Source organism: Ambystoma mexicanum, chromosome 12 (genome assembly GCF_040938575.1).
Source record: "Ambystoma mexicanum isolate Mex_15411 chromosome 12, UKY_AmexF1_1, whole genome shotgun sequence".
Taxonomy (NCBI): domain Eukaryota; kingdom Metazoa; phylum Chordata; class Amphibia; order Caudata; family Ambystomatidae; genus Ambystoma; species Ambystoma mexicanum.
Window position 1 is genome coordinate 1,138,332,406 of NC_090936.1, and position 22,326 is coordinate 1,138,354,731.

Consider the following 22,326-nt stretch of genomic DNA (forward strand, 5'->3'; position numbering starts at 1 on the left):
CCTGGTTGAATGGAAAGGATATCCTCCTAGTGAAAGAACCTGGGTGTCAGTAGCGCTCTTGCCCTCGTAGTGTAGCCGAGGAATTCTTCTCGCCAATCTACCGAACTAGTCAGTACAATGAACAACCAGAACAATTGATTGGCGGAAAGATGGAATACCAATGAAGAATCCAGAACCTCATGGAACAGGATACTGGAACGGGACGTCTTCTCAAGGTGTACAGGCAAGACCCCCAGACAGCTGCAATAAGAGCAATAATCACACTGATGCGACTCTATGCCAAAAATGCAGACATCAAAATAGAAACCAACCACTAACCTGTGCGGTTCTTCAGAATCTCCGAATCTCTGAATATCCCCAGGAAGGAATAAGAAGTAAGGTAGTGGCAAACCCAAAACGAAAGGACCAGGAAATCAATCCAGAAATGAAGGCAAAGCAAGAAGCAGGGTGAAGATCCAAGCTGAATGTCCAAAGAGCAAAATCTAACCCGACGGCACGAGGACGCCTAAAGGTACATTAAAGGCAGTCTCTAGTCCGTGTACCAATGGTGCAGAGTTCCAATGCAGGAGAAAAAACGGTAAGCGGGAGACAGTACAAATGAGTAGCAGGGCAGGTCCGTGGACGGTCCGAGGTCGAAGAGCAGGGCTGGCAGCAAAAGTACAAAGGAGTAAGAAATGCAGGTCCGTGGACGATCCGAGGTCGATGAGCAGGGCTGGCAGCAAAAGTACAAAGGAGTAAGCAATGCAGGTCCGTGGACGATCCGAGGTCGAAGAGCAGGGCTGGCAGCAAAAGTACAAAGGAGTAAGCAAGTCGGGTCCGGAGGCAGTCCGAGGTCGAGAAACAGGAAAACAAGGCAAAAGGGACAAGAACCTGGATACGAGAGAAAGCAAGCCGCTAGAATACAAGATTCAGAAGCGCCGGCAAAACGCACAGGCGTGGCTTAAATAATAGTCACATGATCACTATACGTCTTTCAACGTATACGGGGAAAAGTGAAAGACGTGAGAGGACGCCATCGTCTCCATGCCAACTTCCAAGCTCCCGGCAGACGAGGTCTTAAAGGGACCGTAACCACCGTTCGTCAGCAAATACGAGAACCACAAGTATTAGGTCTCGTGGAAGCCGTGGAAGCCGGATAATTACGGCGTCCTAACACTGATGATTTCTGCCGATACTTGACACTGGGAGCCACTTTCTAATCTCAAGGCCCCTCGACTACTCTGAAGATTTCACCTTATACACCCGGGCAAACCTGCTGGAACAGGTTTTCGGAGGAGCATGCTGTCATGACCCACAGAAGGCGCCCTTTCTGGACTTCCTGGTCCTTATCGCGACAGGGCTTGTATTCATTGTTTCTTCCAACATGGCCGTATCACATGACACGCCTCGCACCAGCCTTCACGGCGGACGTTGTACGTCCAATAAATGTGCCACGCCCCCGCGGCCCCGCGCGTCTTAATGCTATTGCAAAGTAGCAACCAGACGTGTGCTCCGTAGCTTGCGGTATTGTATCCTTTGCTTCTTCCAGCTTACCCCATCCTAGTCCCTTTCCTTCCTTTCTTGGTTACTGGACTCGTATGCTTGTTGTGCACCCTGTTACTTTTTCCGGACTCCTGGATCCCTGCATGCCGGAACCTTGAACGCACGCTGGATTTGGAAGAGACTTGTGCAGCTTTATTCAAGACTTGATCAGTTCGCAAGAAGGCATCGACCAAGAAATTCAGCAAAGATCGAACTCAGGTGAGAAGGGGGGAACTCCTTGACAAAGGGCCTCAGAGAGCACATAGAGACAAACAGGACGGACATTGGTGACAAGTGGAGCGGTGAAAAAGGCAATCAAATAGTCAGACAATTTTGTCAAGCGCGATGGTCAAACAATTTCAACAGAGCAATGGTGTCAGTCAGGAGGAGTATACATTGGGCATAAAAACAGAAGAAGGATAATATTTTTCCGACTTGTATTGCAGTCACAAAGTATCAAATGTAAACACCTCAATTCATCCACCCCCTACAAATGGCAGATTAGTGGTACCCACTTTTGATGTATGCTGGGAATAAGAAGAAATGTACTACACTGGGCAGGTTTACTGTGCTTAGTGCCAGGAAGGCCTGAGCAATGGGCAAAGTAGCAAATGGACAAGTGTGCAAAATAGACTTATAGTTCAGCATTGTATGTCTACATTTTGACCAAGAAAAACATCATAATTTGCTTATCATGGAAATAATCGCCTTCAACTTCAATGTATGGACACTGAAGCGCTCAACATGAATAGCTGATGTGTAAATAAGCATTGGCAAAGCCAACTGTTTCGGCTTTTGTGTAGGTATTGTGGCATGGTAGAGTGAGGAAGCAGACAACGGGATGGCATTTTGGCTGTAGACTTTTATTTTCAGCAAAAAGGAAATATAACCTATCTTTCCCTATTTCTATAATGTTATCCCTACCTAAACAAATAATAGTTAGGGTGCTCATCATGAGGATGTATGTCAAAACCAAAACACTGTCCTCTGTCCAAACCAACTACTCTATCCCTGCCAGTAACAAGCAAACAAAAGGATTCAATAAGCTCTTGACAAAAATACCAGGACAATGACTCTCTTCTCCTGGTATAAGAATTCACTCTAAGGCTGCGCTAACAGCAGTCTTTTGCAATAGGGTCTGATTTACCAATCTGACTAGCAGAATGACTCCCTTCTCCTGATCTATCTGGAGGAATCTTGAAGGCTGTTCCAGTACAGTCTTTTGCACAAGTCTTCAAAAGTTTCTTGACTTCCTCCCAGGGGTTCTTAATTAACTATCACAAAGTTTTATTAATTCTTCTTATATCACTTCTTCTGTCAGGGCTTCTTGGGCCCTGTGTCTGATCTTGATCATTGGGGAGTTTGCTCACAGACATTTCATGGCTTAATAGATTTTTTCCAGACTTATTAGGTTCCCCACTGTGATGAGGGAGTTCACTCCTGATGGACTCTGTACTTTGGCTGCTTTGCCTCTCTGACCCAATTTCTAAAGAGGAGTTTTCACTGCCTAAAAACGAAAACTAAGGATCTGTCTGTGTCAGGATGTCAGTTACTAAAATGCCATCATTGTGTCCAAAACGCCCTATCCTGACCCTCACACTTAAAACAAAACAACAAAAGGTGCAAGGAAATGTCTATGATTTGATGTTGGTAAAAAATGTTCAACCTCAAAATAACTCCATCTTCGAGGAAAAGACCCTTGAGTCCAGAAGATGATTGCCTTCACATGGATTTGCAAAATAGGATGGCAAAATTGTCTGTTAACTAATAGTTCCTTTGCGTCTTCACTGGACTCACAAAGGTCTTAGGTGAACAAATAAGTTCTGCAACAGTCTTTCTGTAGAGTGTTCATGTATCTTTGCAGATTCCCTGGTATACTCCACTGCCAAGAATCGTTATTCACTTTCAGTGGCCTGGTGTACTCACCTGCCTGGACATTTCTTTATGGGTTTCAAGACTACCTGGTGTACTACCCTGCCAGGAATCTCCCATTCAAATTTCAGCTGCCTGGTGTATTTGCCTGCCAGGACTTCTTATGTGTTTCACAGTCCAATGGTTAAATAATATTTATTCACACTTCTTCCCCACACATTTTATGCACTGTATTGGACTGCGGTTTGCTTTTGCACTTTGCCTTGTCTGCATTCAAACATTCTTTTGATTGGGTGTTGAATTGGTCCTAGATTGCATTCATTCAAACTTTGCTTTTGTACTTTGCCTTGTCTGCATTCAAACAAATTGTATGTATTTTCATTAACTTGCACAATTCAATTATCTGATAAAGTGGTTTTCGGAGCAGGGTCCCCTGATCTTTCCTAATCTTTCCCTTTTGAGGAAAGTAGTTTCCTTCCCCTGTGGGATTTTCGTAATGCCAGGGGGGACAATCCAGGTGCCCTGGTCTTTCCCGTAGCCGATAACTGCTTAAGTAGCACTTCTCTGGGTTTTAGTAGACTTGACTTGTGCCTACTGCTGCCACTGTTATACTCTCATATTTAAAACTGCAGAATTAACACTCCCCGAATCAGTACGACGAAGAAGAGTGGCTCCCTCTCTTTATAGATACAGGTAAGAGATATTGTTTGTGTCTGTTTGGTTATTGTTCTGCCAGGGTTATCAAAGGTGGGAGAGGGGCGGAAGTCTTTATAAAGTGTACGTGATACCCTAATTCTGCAGGTATTACAGTCTATAGGATGACAATACCTGCATAGGAGTTTTCACTGCTTTCCACTCCTGTAACCATTCATTCAGTTTTCTATTGCACTGCCCCTCCCCCAAATGGTATCTTTTTCAGATGCATTTATGCTCTATCTCACCTCCTAGTTGTCATAGGAAGCCCCCCCCCCCCCCGCTGACTTTCAGGGATGGGCAGTTCTCCCTCTCAAGTCAGGCTTTTGTACCGTAGTGCTTGCAGCCTCCCATTTCAGTGGCTCTCTCTCTCTGGCCCCTTGCAAGTGGTGTTTCCACTTTCCTGGCTGTTGGGGAGAAGCATGTTTTTGGCTTCTGCCTCCAACTTCTCACCCTGTCTGCTGCTTTAATATGGGACCTGCTGGGAGCGCCCAACTGGTCCGGCGCTTCAAGCGCAGAGCGTTTCTCTTCATCCTTTTTTTTCGGCTCCCGCGATGGCCAGTTGGTTGGATCTATGAGTTTGGTTGGGATTTGTCTTTCCCATGCCACCAGCTGCTGACGGGTGCACCAGTTGCTTTCTCTTTCCTCACGAGTACCGCTTGTGCTCGTACGCTTGTTGCTGGGATCCGCTGGGTGCCTATGTCCCTGTTCACCTGACTTCTCCGGTACGCCTACGGACTGATCAACATTTCTCTGGTGAGGTGGTGTGTTAATAGATGGGCCGTACCCATGTCCTGCAATACTACTCGCCTGCCACTCGAAGAGGGTATTGTTTTGAAAGGCCTTTCTCTTGCTTACTTTCGCTTTTCCCACATGACTCGTGCTGTGCACTTTGTCACCACTGCCTCTTCAACCACCATTGATTCTCTTCGGTCTCAGTTTGTCTCCACTTATTTCTTGTCTCTGAGCACTGCTACTGTGACTACTACTGCTACTTCTGCAACAACACATGTATTGGTTTCTGACTGTTTTTATTTCCACGTCAGTTGCACTTATTGTGCATTAACTAGAACGTTGCCAGCACTTCTGTGCCTCACTCTGTGGCCTTTTCGTCCCAGTACTATATCCATGTATGACTGGTGTCATTTTCTTTACATACCATGCTTGATGTGTCCTACAGGTTTTAAAATGCAGGGAAGTGTAGGGAATATTTCGATTGTTTCGTGTTTTTGGGATAGGGGCAATGTTCACTTGTGGGACAAAGGGGACACAACCTCTAGGTTCGTCACACCACCTTCCCAGGAAGGGTTTGAATACAATCTATGAAATCCCAGACCCTCTCCAGTTCACTGCTAAAGACATCTGGAAATTGACATACCAGATCTTGAATGTCTTTCTGTTGTTGGGATGTTAAATCAGGGGAGAATAAGTTAGTTTCTGGTACTCCCTCGTTTAACGGCATAGCTATCGTGACTGAAGAGGTTTCTACGGGGGTCCACCCTCCACTCCTTCAGGAAGTTTATATGATATACCTGGGCTTTTTCATTCCGATCGGTTTGGGCTAGCTGATAATTGTATGGTCCTGTCTTCGTCAATATCTCATAGGGGCCATATCATTCGATAAGCATCTTGTACTTTTAGGCATTGTGCAGTTTGGGACATGTGAAGGGCTGCCTCCTCTCTCTCCTCCCGTTTCACGGAGCATGTCTAACACATCTCTAGGGTCACGCCCTTTCGAGATCACGCCTTACCTTGCTGTCTGAATTTGACTTATTGAGTTGAACATGGCCTCCTATCCCCTGCGCAGCCAACTTGACAAAGAATATTGGACTGGATACCTGGCTCTGCCCAGGGAATGCAGAACTAGGTTGCGGCAAAAAACCCTGTACAGGGTATAAAACCTTCAGCAGAGATGCTGTGAAGAGTCCTTGAAGATTGTAGTTCAGTAAACAGGTGTTTCAGTGCAGATGGAAAGGAACTCCAGGTAATAGTAATCCAGTATGGAAAAAGACTCCAAGGATATCCAAGTAGAAGGGATACTTCGGGGACAAGCAGGCCATGGGGTACAGAACAGGACAAGGAACCAGGAATATACACAGAAGGGAAAGAACAGGTAAGAAGACAGGTTTACCGAGCGGCAACTAGCAGATAGCAATTAGGAAGGATATTGCAGAGCGAGGAGCCGTGGTGAAATAAGTGAAGAAATAATTATCGGACTGGGAACAGGTTTCAGGGTGTGTGAATTCATCACGTAAATGAGCGAACATCGGGAAAACGGTCCGCTATCTTGATGTGGGCAAACACAGCTACACCAGTGCGAGCGTTCCATAGGGACCAGCCTGCAGCCCCTGGCCTGCGGTGGTGAACCATGACATTATGCCCCCTTCCAAGCCGTGTACCTCCTTGTTTCCAGGGATACAATCGATGGAAGGTCTTGAGAAGATGAGGGGCATGTACATTCAAAGCAGGTTCCCAAGTTCTCTCACTGATGGGATAGCTTTTCCAGTTGAACAGGTACTGCAAACGTCCTCGATGGTAACAAGAATCACAGATGTCATCCACTTCATATTCCAAAGCATCATCCAACAGTACAGGAGGACGTGGCGTAACGGAAGGCCTGAAGTCTGGAGCTTCCAAGTATGGTTTCAATTAAAAAGCATGAAACACAAAGTGTATTCTGTTCCAGCTAATGGGCAAGGCCAGCTTGAAGGCAACTGGGTTAATAACTTTGACGATCTTGAGTGGTCCATTAGACCTGGGTGTGAATCTAAAGTTTCTCAGATGGCTAGGTAAATGTGGAGAGGACAGCCAAACTTGATCTCCTTTGTTGTACAAGGGCGCCTCATGGTAAGGGTAACTAGCAAGGATGGTAACCAAAACTACAATAGAACAGACTTAATTTCAAAGATGAATGTACAGTGTTGTTGTAGGAACATTCTGCTATGGGCAATAAAGAGGCACAATTATCACAGGAAGCAGATGCGAAAACAGAGAGAATACTGTTCGAGGGTTTGGTTTGTCCTTTCAGATAAGCCATTGGTTTCTGGATGGAAATCTGATGAAAGATATCATTTTATTCCTATGTTTTTACAAAATACCGTCCAAAATCTAGAGGTATACTGTGTATCTCGATTGGCGATGATGTTAGAAGGAATACCATGAAGATTGAATGTATGATTGACAAAAGGGTCACTCATCTCTTTAGCCGTAGGCAGCTTTTTGAATGGAACAAAGTGAGCTAATGTAGAGTACATGTCAACTGTTACCATGAGTACCGTATTTCCTTTTGAGGGAGGTAAGTTACACTATAAAATTGGTAGAAATGGTATGCCATGGAACAGGCAGTAGTTTGGGCTGAATGAGTTTACCAATGGGATTTCCTAATAACTCCTTTATGATCAAACTTTATAGATTTATTTCATTAATTCAAAACGAACTAGAGCGTTTACTGGCTTAAGATTCTAATGATGTTGACTCTTGTGTTTAGTAATATTATTTGGACTCAAAAGACATGTTTTGTCTATTTTAGGTAATGAATTTATATTATATAATTTGTTGTAAATTGTGTAATTGTCTGCTTTGTAATATGATTGAAATTTGTTTTGTAAAAATGAACAGAAAAATGATCCTGTATGTAATGTGTAAAACGTTTATTTTATTTTTAAACTAAAATGCACATCGTTTAATAAAAAAAAAATGTTAAAATGGGATTTCCTGAACCATACTTAGATTGAGCACATATTGGGCAAGAAGAAACGTACCCTATAATATCCTTCTCTAAATACAGTCAACAGAAGTAATGTTTAACTAGCTCTTTCATTGCTTTGATACCTCGATGTCTCATGACAGAGATTCAGGCCTTCTTTTTGTAGATATTTGGTGGGGATATAGAGCCAATTACCATGAAAGAGTAGACCTGACCTTTCACTGAGTCTGTGTTTTGCATTGAATTTTTTGGAGTATGTGTGGAGGAGATCGTCTTTATTAGAAATACAAATGTATCCACTGTTGTAATATAGGTATTTGGGGAGAACATTTTAGGTTTGACGAAAGATTTGTCCTTGTAAGATTTCTTGTTCCTAGATAATGCATCTGCTACAATATTCTTTGATCCAGAAATGTGGGTAAAGACAAGATCGTAATGATGAAAGAAATGAGACCATTATGCCTGATGACTGTTTTTGCATTTGAAATCTAACAAGTACTGAAGATTACAGTGATCAGTCCGAATGAAGGTCGGAAAAGACGCTCCCATTAGCAAGTAACGCCATTCTTTGCATGCTAGTATCATGGCTAAAGTTCCTTCTCCAGGACAGAGTAATTCCTTTCCGCAGGCGACAATGTTTTGGGGTAACAAGCTATAGGATGTTCTCGATGGTCATCCTGGGTTTGTTTTAGAACAGCTTCTAAAGCATGATCAGAGGCGTGAACATCTAATATGAATGCTTTCCATGGATCTGGTTGACAAAGAATGGGTGGACTGGTTAAAAGCAGCTTCAGCTAATGAATGGTGAATTCTACTTCATTGGTCCATGAAAAAGCTGTATTCTTTTTCAATAGAGAGGTGATGGGAATGACAATTCGGGAAAAGGCAGGGATACATTTCCGATAGATGTTCGCCAGACCTAGAAACCTCTGGATGTCCTTCACAGAACGAGGAGTCTGCCAATCCAACACAGCTTTTTTTTTTCTGGGATCCACTGATATCCTTTTATCCGACAGGAAATATCCTAAATAGGCCACTTTGTGGACATTGAATAGACATTTTTCCGGTCTTGCTTTTCGTTGTTTTACTTGAAGGTGCTGATGGCTTCAGAGACATGTGCTTAATGATCTTCCTCTTTTTGTGAAAAAATTACAATGTCATCAAAATAACATTAACTGAATGAAGTAGAAGATCAGAGAATATATGGTCAGTGAATCTCTGGAACTTCGATGGGGCATTGGTTAATCCAAAATGCATTACTTGATACTGGTAATGACCAAAGGGGGTATGGAACGTGATTTTCCACTTGTTACCCTCTTTGATTCTGATGAGTTGATAAGCGAACAGTAGACCCAATTTTGGGAAAATAGTGGCTGTCTTGACTGCCTCAAATATGTCTGGGATCAAAAGAAGGGGTACTTGTCTTTTTTAGTGATTCTATTTAATCATTGATAGACTATACAGGGTCTTAATTCAGTGGTGTCGTTGGAGACAAAAACCAAGGGAGCAATGCTGATGATCGGGATTCTGTAATGAGGCCATTGTCCAGGTTTTCTTGAAGATCTGACCATAATGCCTCTTTTTCAACAGGGGGAAAAAATGAACTTGCGATTGAAGGGCACTTCAGAATTGGGTAACAAGTCGATAGCACAATCCTTAGGTCTGTGAGGAGGTAAGGATGTATTATCCTCCTTTTTGATGACGGAAGCATATTCCTGATATACAGATGGTATACAACAGTGTATCAAAGAGGGTGAGGTGTCTCCTGGAGATGGAACAGAGAAGCTGACAGTTGAAGGAGCCTTTAAAATTGGGGAATAAGTACATATTAGTTATATTAGTTATCTTAGACTATGCATGGTAGAGTGAAGAGGCGGACAACGGGATGGCATTTTGGCTATAGACTTTGATTATCAGCAAAAGGAAAAATAACGTATCTTTCCCAATTTCTTTAAGGTTATCCCTACCTAAACAAATAATAGCCAGGGTGCTCATCATCAGGATGTATGTCAAAACCAAAACACTGTCATCTGTCCAAACCAACTACTCTATCCCTGCCACTAATAAACAAACAAAAGGATTCAATAAACTCTTGACAAAAATACCAGGACAATGACTCCCTTCTCCTGGTATAAGAATTCAGTCTTAGGCTGCGTTAACAATAGTCTTTTGCAATAGGATCTGATTTACCAATCTGACTAGGAGAATGACTCCCTTCTCGTAGTCTATCTCGAGGAATCTTAAAGGATGTACCATTACAGTATTTTGCACAAGTCCTTAAAAGTCTTTTGACTTCCTCCCAGGGATTCTTGATGAACAATCGCAAGGTTTTATGAATTCCTTTTCTCATTTCACTTCTGTGTCTGATCTTGCTCATTGGGGAGTTTGTTCCCAGACAGTTCTTAATTTAATGGATGTTTTCCAGGCTTATTAGGTTCACCACTGTGACGAGGGAGTTCAGCCCCAAGGCACTGTTGGTTTTTACTACTTTTGTTGTCACCACTGTGACGGGGGAGATCACTCTCGATGCACTTTGTACTTTGGCTGTTTTGTAGATTACTGTGACTCTTGGTTCTTTGGGTATCACTATTGTGACAAGGGGGCTTACCTCCAATGAATATTTGACTCTTGATTCTCTGGGTATCACTAGTGTGACAAGAGAGTTCACTCCCAAGGAATGCTTTATTTTTGTACCTCTCTGGATTTTTGTGGATTTTATGCGTGCATCATTACGTGGGTTCACCGAATTTGGGATTCTTTGTGCACCAATAAAAAATGCAGTTCTGATCGTTATTGACAGTAAAACAATGATGAATATGATGCATAAGTATATTATGCCCCTGTAGGTCAAGCAACAGCATTTTCTTCCAGAGAAGCGGGGTTGCCTCTCTTCTTGTGGAAGGACCAGATTGCTGCTCTGGACCTCCATCTCGATCATTTGCTAAATGTCAATGTTATTAGTCTCTTAACCAATAACGTCTTCCGAGTTCTGAGCTTAAGAGTGTCAGATGTTCCACAAGTGTCTCCCCTCTGGCAAGTGACAAATTGTCTATACAGTTCCTTTGCTAGACTATGGGAAGAATATGAAATAAAATAACATTTTAGTGAGTCCCTTTACTGTGTATGTTCAAAATAGGTAAGCTCCCAATCCACTCCTCGGATTTGCTTCAGTCCTGAGGACATAGTGTACGTTGATCAGTGTGGAGGACTAGGTAAAAAATAGCAACAAGGACACAGAGAGTTCTTGACCGTGCTCCATTGATCTGTCCCTCGGCGGAAGGCTTTTAGAATCTCCTCAGATAGCTCAGCTGATGGTTAGAGAGTTCCACTTGGAGCACGATTCCGTGCAGGAGCATTCCCATCTGTGCAATATTAGCTGGGTCTCTGATGAAAGTGAGGACGTCAACATCGATTGGTCTCCCCACTAGCTCTGGAAAGTCAGTGACTAGGCGAAAGAGAACATTATGGGCCAACCTGGTGTCTTCTGGTGACAGGGACATCCGTCCTGTCTTGCTGAGGTTCAGGATTATATGTTTTCTCCTAAATGTGAACAATGTCTGCACTATCCGGTCGAATGGAGTACAACTAAAATTATGATTTTATTTAAAAGATGGCTTAAATGTTCTGTATTTGCTGGGTCTCTGAGGAATGTGAGTGTATCTGTTGTTCTTCCGATAAGAGTCAGGCAGTCTTTGATTATGCGAAGGAAGAGTGTGTTGATGAGCTCATCTATTTCTGCCTGTGTTGGGTACATTTGATTCTTTCTCACTGTACTCAGGGAGTAGGATAAATTGTTCAGCAATGGCAGTGAGGAGTTGTCTTATTGTCTTTTTGTTTTCAGGATCTTGTAGAAAGTCAGTGACACTGGTGACCATATCCTTGGCGATGTCGCTATTGCAGGACACCATAAGTGATTCCGAATAGGGTCTCAGTGTGGAACGAGTCGGGATACTGTGTTTGCTTCCAATGCAAGTGTCCTCGGTCACAATTTGGCATATTCTTTTCTCAAACCTTAAGTATGCCACAGTCCAAAGTTCAAAGTCATCAGACTGTGTTGTGGCTTGTGCGTGCAATTTTCTTCTTCACCCTGCAACTAGGATGCACAGAGTCTCTGTTTTTATGTCCTTATTCCCTTTTTTGCTTAGAGGAAGTGTCCAATTTAAGCCACAATTTGCAAAAAGTTATTTGTCTTTGTCTGGCTGGTCATGCGTCCTTCTTCCGTGTCATGGATCTCGTCTGCACGTTCTGTGGTTCTTCTGCATCGCTCATCGATTTCTCTCATTGGGGTGCAGGCAGGGGCCCTTCTCAGATGTAGGGTTTTATATCGCAGAGAAAATCCAAGCTCTCCTGCCTTGTAGTTACATTGCGGATGGAGTGCAGTCCTCCACTGTAAAAGGACCGTTGAACCTTGGCTCATCCCACTTTTTCCTTGTATGATTCTTCACAAGGATGGCATCTCCAGGGAAGACAGGTGGAACACGTAGACCTTGAACTTGGTCTCCTTCTGTGTTCTGTGCTGCTCTGCACCCTTTTTGTCGTCGCTGCAGCTGGTCTGAAATTAAAGTAAGGCAAGATGTCATGCAGTTCAGATAGTTTTGCATTTCAGACCCTAAAGCCTCTCCTGTTGACTGGGCGTCACATCCAGCTCTATCTCGTGGTGTCAGAGGAGTTCTCATTCTTCTTCCTGTGACTATCTCGTGTGGCGTAAGATGATGGTCGGACCCGGGTTGGTTCGGAACTGCATACAGTGCCAACGGAAGGCAGTGCAACCATCCCTTCTTTAGAGTAATCTTCAACTTGGCTATCCTTTCCTTTAACAAGCCATTGAGCTTCTCACAGATCCCATTACCTTGTGGATGATACGCCGACGAGAACTTGTGCCTTATACCAAACAGCAAGCTAATCTGCACGAACACTGCATTGACAAAATGAGGGCCATTATCTGGCCTCATGACCTCACACACCCCCCACCTGGGGAACACTGCCTCATGGACCTGCCTCAATCCATCTAGAGAATGGACACACCACAACAATTAAGTATCTGTACCCGTTACATACTAGAATCATGTCGACAAAATTGTCATGCAAGTGTTGTAAAGGCCCATTTGCTCTTGGGATGACTCCTCTCATTACTTTTAATGTGTGCCCCACCTTGAATTGCTGACAAATTATACAGTTTACCATAAAGAATGAAACGTGCTCCACTAAATTCGGTATGAACCAGTCTTCTGTGAGTGGTGCTGCTAGGTTCTCTTTTGTCATGTGCGCCGAGTAATGTAACTGCTCCAGCGCTATTTTTAATAGGGCTACAGGCATTACTGGTTTACCAGTGCGGTCTTGTCGCCACAAGCTGTCAGAGGGGTTTCAAGAACACCCTTCGACGTTTCCACAGGTTCTTCTCTTCCTGTGGCACCTCCCCTTGGAGTTCCATTAGCTTTGTTTGCCCCAAATTACTGTAACTTTCAGGTACAGTTCGTGTATCCATCATTCGCTCGTTGGCATGGATAACTTCCACTTCCTTGATTGTTTCACTTTTGGATGCCATACGCTTGGCTTCCGTGTCTGCTGCTTGATTTCCACGTGAGATAAAATCTGTCCCCTTCGTGTGGGCGGCGCATTTCATGACCGCTATGCCCACTGGGAGCTGTAGTGCCTTGATCAGCCTGTCCAATAAGGCTGCATGCTGCACTGGCGTGCCGTCTGCTCGGAGGTAGCCCCTCCTTTTGCAGCGTGCTAAGCCTGCGTGCACTGTTGACGTCACATAGGCGGAGTCACTGTACACCGTTACTTCCTGGTCTGTGTGATTCTCAATGGCAAGTATTAACGCCAATAATTCTGCAGCCTGTGCTGAATAATGAGATGGTATTTGTGCACTAAGAAGCACTCACAACTCTCCATTCGTTTTGTGTTTCATCACAGCAATGCTTGTGCACCTTTGCCCATCATTTTGGTCGATCCTCGAAGACCCGTCAATAAAGACGATCTCTCCTTCTGCCAAGGCATTTTCTTTCACCCTGGGGATTTCATCATAGAATTCTTCATAATTTGCACAGTCATGTATGGGCTCTCCTTCAGTGACTGGCTCTGCTATGAACATAGCTGGGTTCACTATCTTACATCGGACTAATTTAATCGATGGATTTGATTTGATCACTTCATAAGCAGAATCTCTCTGAGATGTCAATGTGCCCTTTGGTTTCTCTAGAATGGCAAATAGCGAGTGCTCAACGTACAACGTCATTGAGCACCTCATTACAATGGTTTTAGCCCTCTCTATGGCGAATGCTGCAGCAGCTAAACTTTGTTCGCATGGGAAATGACCCCTCATAACTGGGTCCAAGTTCCCACTATAGTATGCCAGGGGTTTGTACCCCAACGTGGTTCTCTGTGTGAGTACTGCCATTATAACGCTGCCATTTGTGTGTGAAAACAGGTAAAATTCCTCTGCATAATTGTAACGCTCACCTGGCTCCCACGGAGGCGCTGGTCTGGTCTGGGTTGCTGTGGCCTCTTCAAGCGTGATGCGCAGAATTCGGACCACCGATTGAACTGGACCCCCAAATCTTGCTTGTCTGGCCCGTAGGAATATCCTTCTGCAGATGAGAAAGGGGATTAACTGTCTGCTGAATAATGTGCTTGCTCCCCCCTTTTCCCCTCCGTTCTCCTCTGACTTCCTCCAAAACCCCCGGTTTAAGCTCACCTTATGGTTTGGAAGGATGAACTCTCCATCCTGCTTCTGGTGCAGGGGCACGCGTTCGTCCAGTTACTTCACTGGTTTTCAGAATGGCATTGGCAAATCCACTTGACTTTACTGAGCGATACGCCGTAAGTATGATGATGCAAAAGTTCAAGTGTGAGCCTCCTTTTATGTTGTCTTTTTCTGTCCTTTATTTCAGGTGCAGAACAAAGGTGATGCGTTGAGGGGTTTAATTGCCGGGGTAAATCAGGTGAGTCAGTGATAAGGGCGACCCCTCTAAATGTCTTTATAATTCCCCAGTAATGTCTTTTGTCCTTTCCCCATAGGGGCCGGGGTGCGGTACCTGCCAGAGATGTGGCGCCGACCCGAGATGTGGAATGGCTCACCAAGAATAGCCGGTAAGTAATATGGCTGAAAATCCGGCTGTCCTCTTGTGTTCCCTTGCTCACCTTTTGTCTCTTCTTCTCTCCCTTAGGTGCGGTGCAGGGATGTGGCGACCGGCACTGAGAGCCGCGATGGAGCCGAGCGGTGTCTTGGGAACAGGTGAGTGAAGCACGGCGCTGCAGCGAGCAACGCGGTGCTTTTAAATGGAAGTCTTCCTTCAGGAATGCTGGCGTCAAGATTCCGGATGCAGGTAAGAAGGTTGAAATAGTTCTTGGTTTTCACCTTTCTCTTCTCTTATTCCCTTACAGGTGTTCCAGGTTCGAGGCGGGCGTGGCTGGAGTCCAAGTGCAGGAGCAGACACGGTAAGCGTTCAGCTGCTGGGATGCAGAACAACGCGAAGCACGTGTGGCTGTCCGGGTGTGGCTTAAATAGCCTTGGAAGAAGTTCCAGGTGAGTATTCTTCCACAGCCCCACCCAAGTAACAAAATAGTTCCTTCAGAAAAATAGTCCCTCCTAAGCCTCATTTGGCTTGGTTCTTCATGCAGCATGATCTGCATCAGGTGAGTGTGCAGCATGGTCTGCTTCAGGTAAGTGCACCAAACACTTCCCTTTATGAGCCTGGCGCCAATGGCGCCAGGACTGATGTCCAACATGAGCCTGGCGCCAACGGCGCCAGGACAGAGTCCAAAGAGCCCCTATAAAGGGCCGCTGGGCTTTTACCCGGGGGTGCCTGCTCCCGGGGGTCCTGGGCCTGGCCTGGTGCTCCGGGGGTAGGCATCATGACAATAATTGGGGATCCCAAGAACTGGTGCTGTGCAGATGGCTCTTTTGAGTTCAGTAAATCGTTTCTCCATGGTTTCAGACCATTCGATCTTTTCTTTCATCACTTGGGCCTTCTTTAGGGCCTGAAGTAAAGGCGAAGACCCATGCCCTGACATAGTTGCATAGGCCTAAAAAGCTCTGCATCTGCTTTATCGTGTGTGGCTTAGCCGTGTTAAATATGGCTTCAGCCCTTTCTGGGGTCACTTTCTTTCCCTCATGTGAGATCAGCTGGCCTATGTGCAGCACTTCTTCTTGACAATATTGTAACTTTTCTTTGTCAACCTTATATCCTTTCTCAGCCAGTGTAGTCAATAGCTGAACAGAATCATGCCTGCATTGTTCTTCTGTTGTGCTACAAATTAAGATGTCATCCACGTATTGCAAGACGACACTTTCTAGTGCAATATTGCTCAAATCCATCTGCAGGACTCTGTTAAAAATAGAAGGCGATTCACAGTACCCCTGTGGCAGCCTTGTGCTTTTCAGACGCATTTGTCTGAACGTGAATGACGTCAGATCTTGTGAGTCACGGTGCAACGGGATTGAGAAAAATGCATTTTTCAAGTCAATCACTGTGAAATATTTTGCCTCAACTGGTATGTTACATAGAATTGTAGACAGGTTAGGGACTAGAGGGAACTCGGGATCAACAATATTGTTTATTGGCCTCAGATCTTGAATTAGCCTCCATGACCACCCTTTACTTTTTTTCACAGGGTAAACTGACGTATTACATGACGACACTGACGTCACAAAGATGCCTTTCTCTATCATAGCAGACATTGGGCCTCATTCCGAGTATGGCGGTAAGGGATAGCGGCCACCGGTAACGAGACCGGTGGCGGTATTCCCTTACCGCCATACACCGAGTTCCCTCTGCGCCCTCGCCCTTAACGCCTGCTTTGAGCAGGTGTTAAAGTCGAGGGCGCAAAGGGGCCTCCGAGCCAATAACGGTGACCGTAATGAACGGTCACCGTTATTTGCATCTTCCCCATTCCCATTGAGCCCTATGGGGGCTCATTTGGGAATGGGGAAGAGCCTTGGTGAATGGGGAATTACCGCCCCGCCAACCTTGGAATGGGGCGGTGATTCCGCCATCCACCAAGGCGCTGCCGGTCCGGGTTCGGCGTCAACCAAGGCGTTAATAGCGCCATTGGTTAGCGCCGTACTCGGAATGAGGCCCATTGTCTTTAAAATCCCCTCATCTGCCTCTCTGGACATGGGATATTGTCGGGTTCTTGGTAGAATTGCTCCTGGTTTCAGTTTAATTTTCACTTCTCCAACCCCCTTCAAAAGGCCTACGTCATAGGGGCCTGTAGTCCATACTGAGACAGGCACCTTGGCTATGTCGCCATCAAAATATTCAGGACGATTTAAAGCCAACATCATTCTCTGAGGTACTTCTCTTTTAATCATCCTTACCCAAAAGGTGAGACTCACTTGCACCATTGTCTCTCCTATATCTGTTTGCTCTTCAAACAGATCGTCATCGGTGATGTCAGTCAATTAATATCCTTCTTCAATGGCGATTACTGCACACCATTGTCGGCCCTCGACGTCATAACCATCAATCAAGGCCACTCTCCCTTTCACTGCAGCCGTGTGTATCATCAAGGGAAATACTTGTCCTTTCTCCTCATGCATCGGTATTCTGGGTCTGAATAAGAACTCATCAGGGGTTCTCATGATTTTGTCTGCAAGGCCTGGCAATCCTGCCATAAGCCCACGCATACCATATGCAAATATTTCTGGCTCTAATGGTATGGCCCTCATGGCTATGTGTCCTGAGTATGCTCTAATCATTTTGCATACATTTGAGTAGTGCATTCCTGGAGTGGAACATACTATGGCCTTCTCCGTGAAGGAGATTGTCATGTTTAACTTTGTCATTAAATCTCGACCCAAAATGTTTACTGGGGTCTGCCAAGAATATAATAAAGGTACATTCATTTCACATTCTCCTATGGAGACTGGAAGTGCATTTGTGAAGGGAACACGACTGGTAGCTCCTGTAAAACTCAGAGTATCTATGGCCTCGCCGGACAAGGAAAACTTGCCTTCACGTATGCACAAGCGTGTTGCACCCATGTCAACTAAGAAGGAATATTCTTTATCGCCTATAACGACATCCCCCCTAGGATCCCTGTGAGGGTCTGGTGTCACTGATAGGATATAACACATCAGGGTTCCCAGTGAGCTGTCCTAGTTTATATACAAATTTGGCCCACCGTGTGCTGGTGAATCTCCCCCATTCCCATTGTTACTTCCCATTCCAGGGTTTGTAGTCTGCCCTGTGCTCATCATCTGCGATAGTTGCAGCAGTGCCTGCTGGGATTGTCCGTGTGGAAAATTCCCCATGCTTTGCGATTGCACCCCTTGTTGCGCTACTTGCGCTTGTTGTTGCACCGTGTGATTCTGTGCACCACCCTGCTGTAAAACTGCAGGTGGATTTGCCATGCCTGCTCCTGTTCCTTGGCCGCTCTGCATAATGCCTTGATTTCTGCATGTGCACGCCAAATGCCCTCTCATTCCACACAGCCAACATACTGGCGGTGGTCGGATCATTTGTCCTTTCGACATATCTTGGTTACCATTTTGCAGATTTTGAAAGCCTCCTTGATTATTTTGGAAACCTCCCTAATTGCTCTGCCATCCTCTTCCCCTAAATCCTCTTCCCTGTGGATAAAACCCTGTATTGCCCTGATTAGTCTGCTGTGGACTAACCACTTGCTGCATGCTTGATTCAGCTGTGCTAGTTATCAGGGCTCCCTAATAAAGAGCATATTTTGAGAATTTCTTTTGCGCCAATTTCGCTTCCTCACCTTTTCGTGTTGCTTTCTTTTTGCAATTATTTTCCTGCAGCAGTCTACAATAATGTGCGATGGTCAACTGTATTTCAGCCCAAGGCTTGGCTTCAATTCCCACCAATTTTTTGAGTTGTTTCTGTACCGGCTCTGGCAGCCCTTGGCACAGTATATGGTAAAACACAGGTGTAGATTTCGTCCAAGATTCATGAGTCTCGAGCACCCATGCGTCTTGAAAATTCTGTATGTAATTAATGGATCTTCAGACTTCTTCATCTTTCACGTCATTATAGCTCCCATATCGGAAGTATCTGGGTATGGGACTCGTAGCGCTTTCCATAATGCAGCTCTACAATTGTTAAATGGAGCTCCATCGTGTGCGGTATTAATTGTGGTTACGCCAGGGTAGCCTGCTCGTGCCCACACATCGTCTGCTCTCTCACCAAGTATGGCGATTAGGAGACCCTTGATGTCCCTTATGGCTAACGTATTTCCTCCTGTCATTTTTTCTAACTCATGTATCCACTTTCCGGCTCCCGATGTCAGCATTGGAAGCTTGTTTTTCAAATGTTCTCGATCCATGTGTGGTCATGGAATATATTGCGGTCTTACTCCCCCCTTCTCGAGCAACGGAAATTGGAATGTGTAGCCCTCTCTCTCTTCTCTCATTGTTCTCCTGTCTACTGCAGGGGTAATATTCCTGCATCGCCGTCTACCTGTCAATGTCATGAGCCTGTCTATATAGGGCGGTGAAGACACGCCCCTCTGGCCATGAGATACTTCTTCATGTCGGTCAGACTGTGTGGCTGACTCTGATACCCTTGGTGCAGACTCGCTAGTGTCTGACCATCTTATTCCTTTTTCCCTTGGGAGTCGTCTTTTGCTCCGTCCCTCTTCCTCATTTTCCTCACGCTCTTCCCTTTCCGAGTCAGATATTGTCTGTCCCCAACTAGTGCGACTTCTCGTATCCTATTTGTTCCTACTTATTTATAATCTATTCAGGGATAGCTCTCTATTGCCACTACTTCGGGTGACATCCTCAGTGTCATACAGCTGAGTGCTCTCCAGGTGCTTGTCTTCCGTCTCCCATTGGGGTATATGTTCTAGCCCCATTTCATCATATATTTTATCGATCGTTTCTCTGATGCTTCTGGTGTCAAAGTCATCATCAATATTTTCCCTAGACGTGCCTGGTACTGAATCATACTCAGGAAATGATTCTACGATGTCTTCCCAGTCTACAACTGGAGCAGGTTTTTTAACCTCTCTCCCCAGATATTCAAGATCGCATGCTCTCTGTCTTCGCTTACATTCTACATCGTCATCAAATTCTTTGTGTTTCCTCGCCTCTTCGCCGTCCCTATATGCTTCCTTTCTCTTTTCATTTCTACGTTCATCTGCCCTTTGAATTTCCTCATCTCTTCGTCTTTTTATTCTTTTCTCATGTATCATTTGCTCTTCCTGTAACCTTTGCTGTTTCTGTCTTGGTCATTGGCTGCTTTTGGTCTGCGATCGTGCTGTTTTTCTTGCTCTTCGCGATATAGCTGTTCCCGTCTTTGTATGTCTTTCTTTCTTATCCTTTCGTTTCTCAACTCCTTCTCTTTCCCCTTTCTCTGTGTCTCATCTAATCTCTATTTTTGTTTCACATCATCAATGTCTTTGCCATCGAGTTTCAATAAAATGTGCCCTCCCATCCATTCGTCCTTTGCGAATGCTATCTCATCAGTTCTATCTTCGTTTCCCTTTGATCTTTTCCCTTCTCTCTCTTTGTCGAGAGATGTGCTTGTCTGTGCCTGATCTCTTCTTTCGTCATCACGTCTCCCTTTGTCCCGTGGGATTGTGAAGGCAATATTCTTATCCTTATCTTTCCCTTGATTTTCATCACTACTATGTGTAGGTGACTCATATGCGGGATTGCTGTACCCCGTGGCTGCTTTGAGTTCTCTCAGTGGGTATAATCCCTCGTCCTTACTTTCTTCAATTTTCTTTTTGGGTGGGGCAGGTGGCACGGTAGGCATCTCACACCCCTCTGTGCATACATTAAGTATCCAATCTGTTGGCGGCTCTTCCTCCTTTCCCTGTTCATACATTTTCCACAACTCGAGAACAGCAAGGCGTTTTTCTCACTTCTTGCCTGTATATGTGGCATGCAAATATGTCGTCATATGTTGTAAGACGGCTTTAGATAAAGACCCATTTTGTGGCCATGGCATAAACATCTTGTGGACGGTACCTTTAACCCACTCGGTACTATATTTCTTTAGCTTGAGTGCGTGTTTTGGCAACAGCTTACATAAGTGTGCCAATGGAGTCATATCTTCCATGCTTAAATCTGTTCCCTTCATTCTTATATAACACTTGTCAACGCCTTCGTGTGGCTTAAACAACTTCTAACAATATGAGCGAGCACCAAACACTGCAAGCTCCAATTCAAATTTTCACAAAATGTTATACCTTCTGATTTACTCAAAAAACATCAATTCACATGTGATTGTATCTCAGCTATTAAATCGCATAAAATTTAAATCAGTTTTCTCTAAGAATTTCTTTTTTTTACATATGATGTCACAACAAAAAACATGTAAGACAGACGCTTGACAGACTAGATGGACACCAGCTGGACACAGATATCTCTTCCTCTAAACATTACCCCTTCATGGAGTGTAAACGTACCCCTTTCACGACGTCTTTAAACGTTGTGGTAGTCTATTTGTTCCCCGTTATGTGGGACTCTGGGTACACGTTTCTTCTAGCTGCTATATTAAGGCGTAGGAATAAGGTGAATCCTCTCACTTCTCGGGTGTCTTACCCGGTAACCTCTCTCTTCTCGGGTGTCTTCCCTGGTAACCCTTTGTTTACTTTTATTACTCTAGAACCATTATCCCCTTCTATATATATATACAGTCTTCTCTACTTCTAACTATATTTAGAGTGTTCTTTTTCCCACCTCCCTCCGTGACCTTTTCCCGTTACTTGTTCTAAAGCATGCACTTTTGCCAGAACATTAGTCTTTTCCACTCACTCTTCGCATGGTTTCTCTCTGGACCCTCGGGATCACCGCCTTCGTTACCACCTTCTTCAGTTTTTCTCCCGTTCAGCAGCCCGTAGGAATGAGAAGGGATGCGTGGGGGTACACGGGTCCCTTCAGGCCCTGTCTGCAGTCTATTTACACTACCATTGTCTACAGGGAGCTTCACGGTCTCCTCAGCCGGATAGCAAAGGACCCGTAAAATTGCCGAAGACCTAGAGTTACTTTATGTCGTCGGTCAATAGGTGTCTTATTCAATTCAATAATCAATAATCGATAACCATCAAATCTCTGCTAACAAGTGTACTCAAGAGACCCCCGGCCGGCCCATAGAGCCGAGGTTTGCTCCGAGAGTACTTTAAGATGAGATAACTGCACCTTGAGATGGATGGGGGTGCAAATTTATCACTCCAACACCAATCAATAAGGACAACTCAATGGTTTGGCAAAGGGAGTCTGTTTAATGACAAGTACAAAAAACGGAGAGTCATGGCAATCAGCAGTGATACGATAGTCCGTCTCGCTTCAACTCCAATGAACTTCATAAAAAACACATCATTTATACTGAAAATTCGTCATAAGTGACCTGTAACACTCAAAGTTAATAAGCATTTCTATTGGTTCGGAAAAGGTAACTTTAATATAGGTGCTATATCTGTATATGGTAACGGAGTGAGGGGATTGGGTAAATACTGTCAGGTGGGCATCCAAGCCCTTCCTTCAAAATGAACACTGTAGATGTCACTAAAAGTACGACATCCCATTGGTTCTACCACTATAGGACCCTAGATTGTGTGGT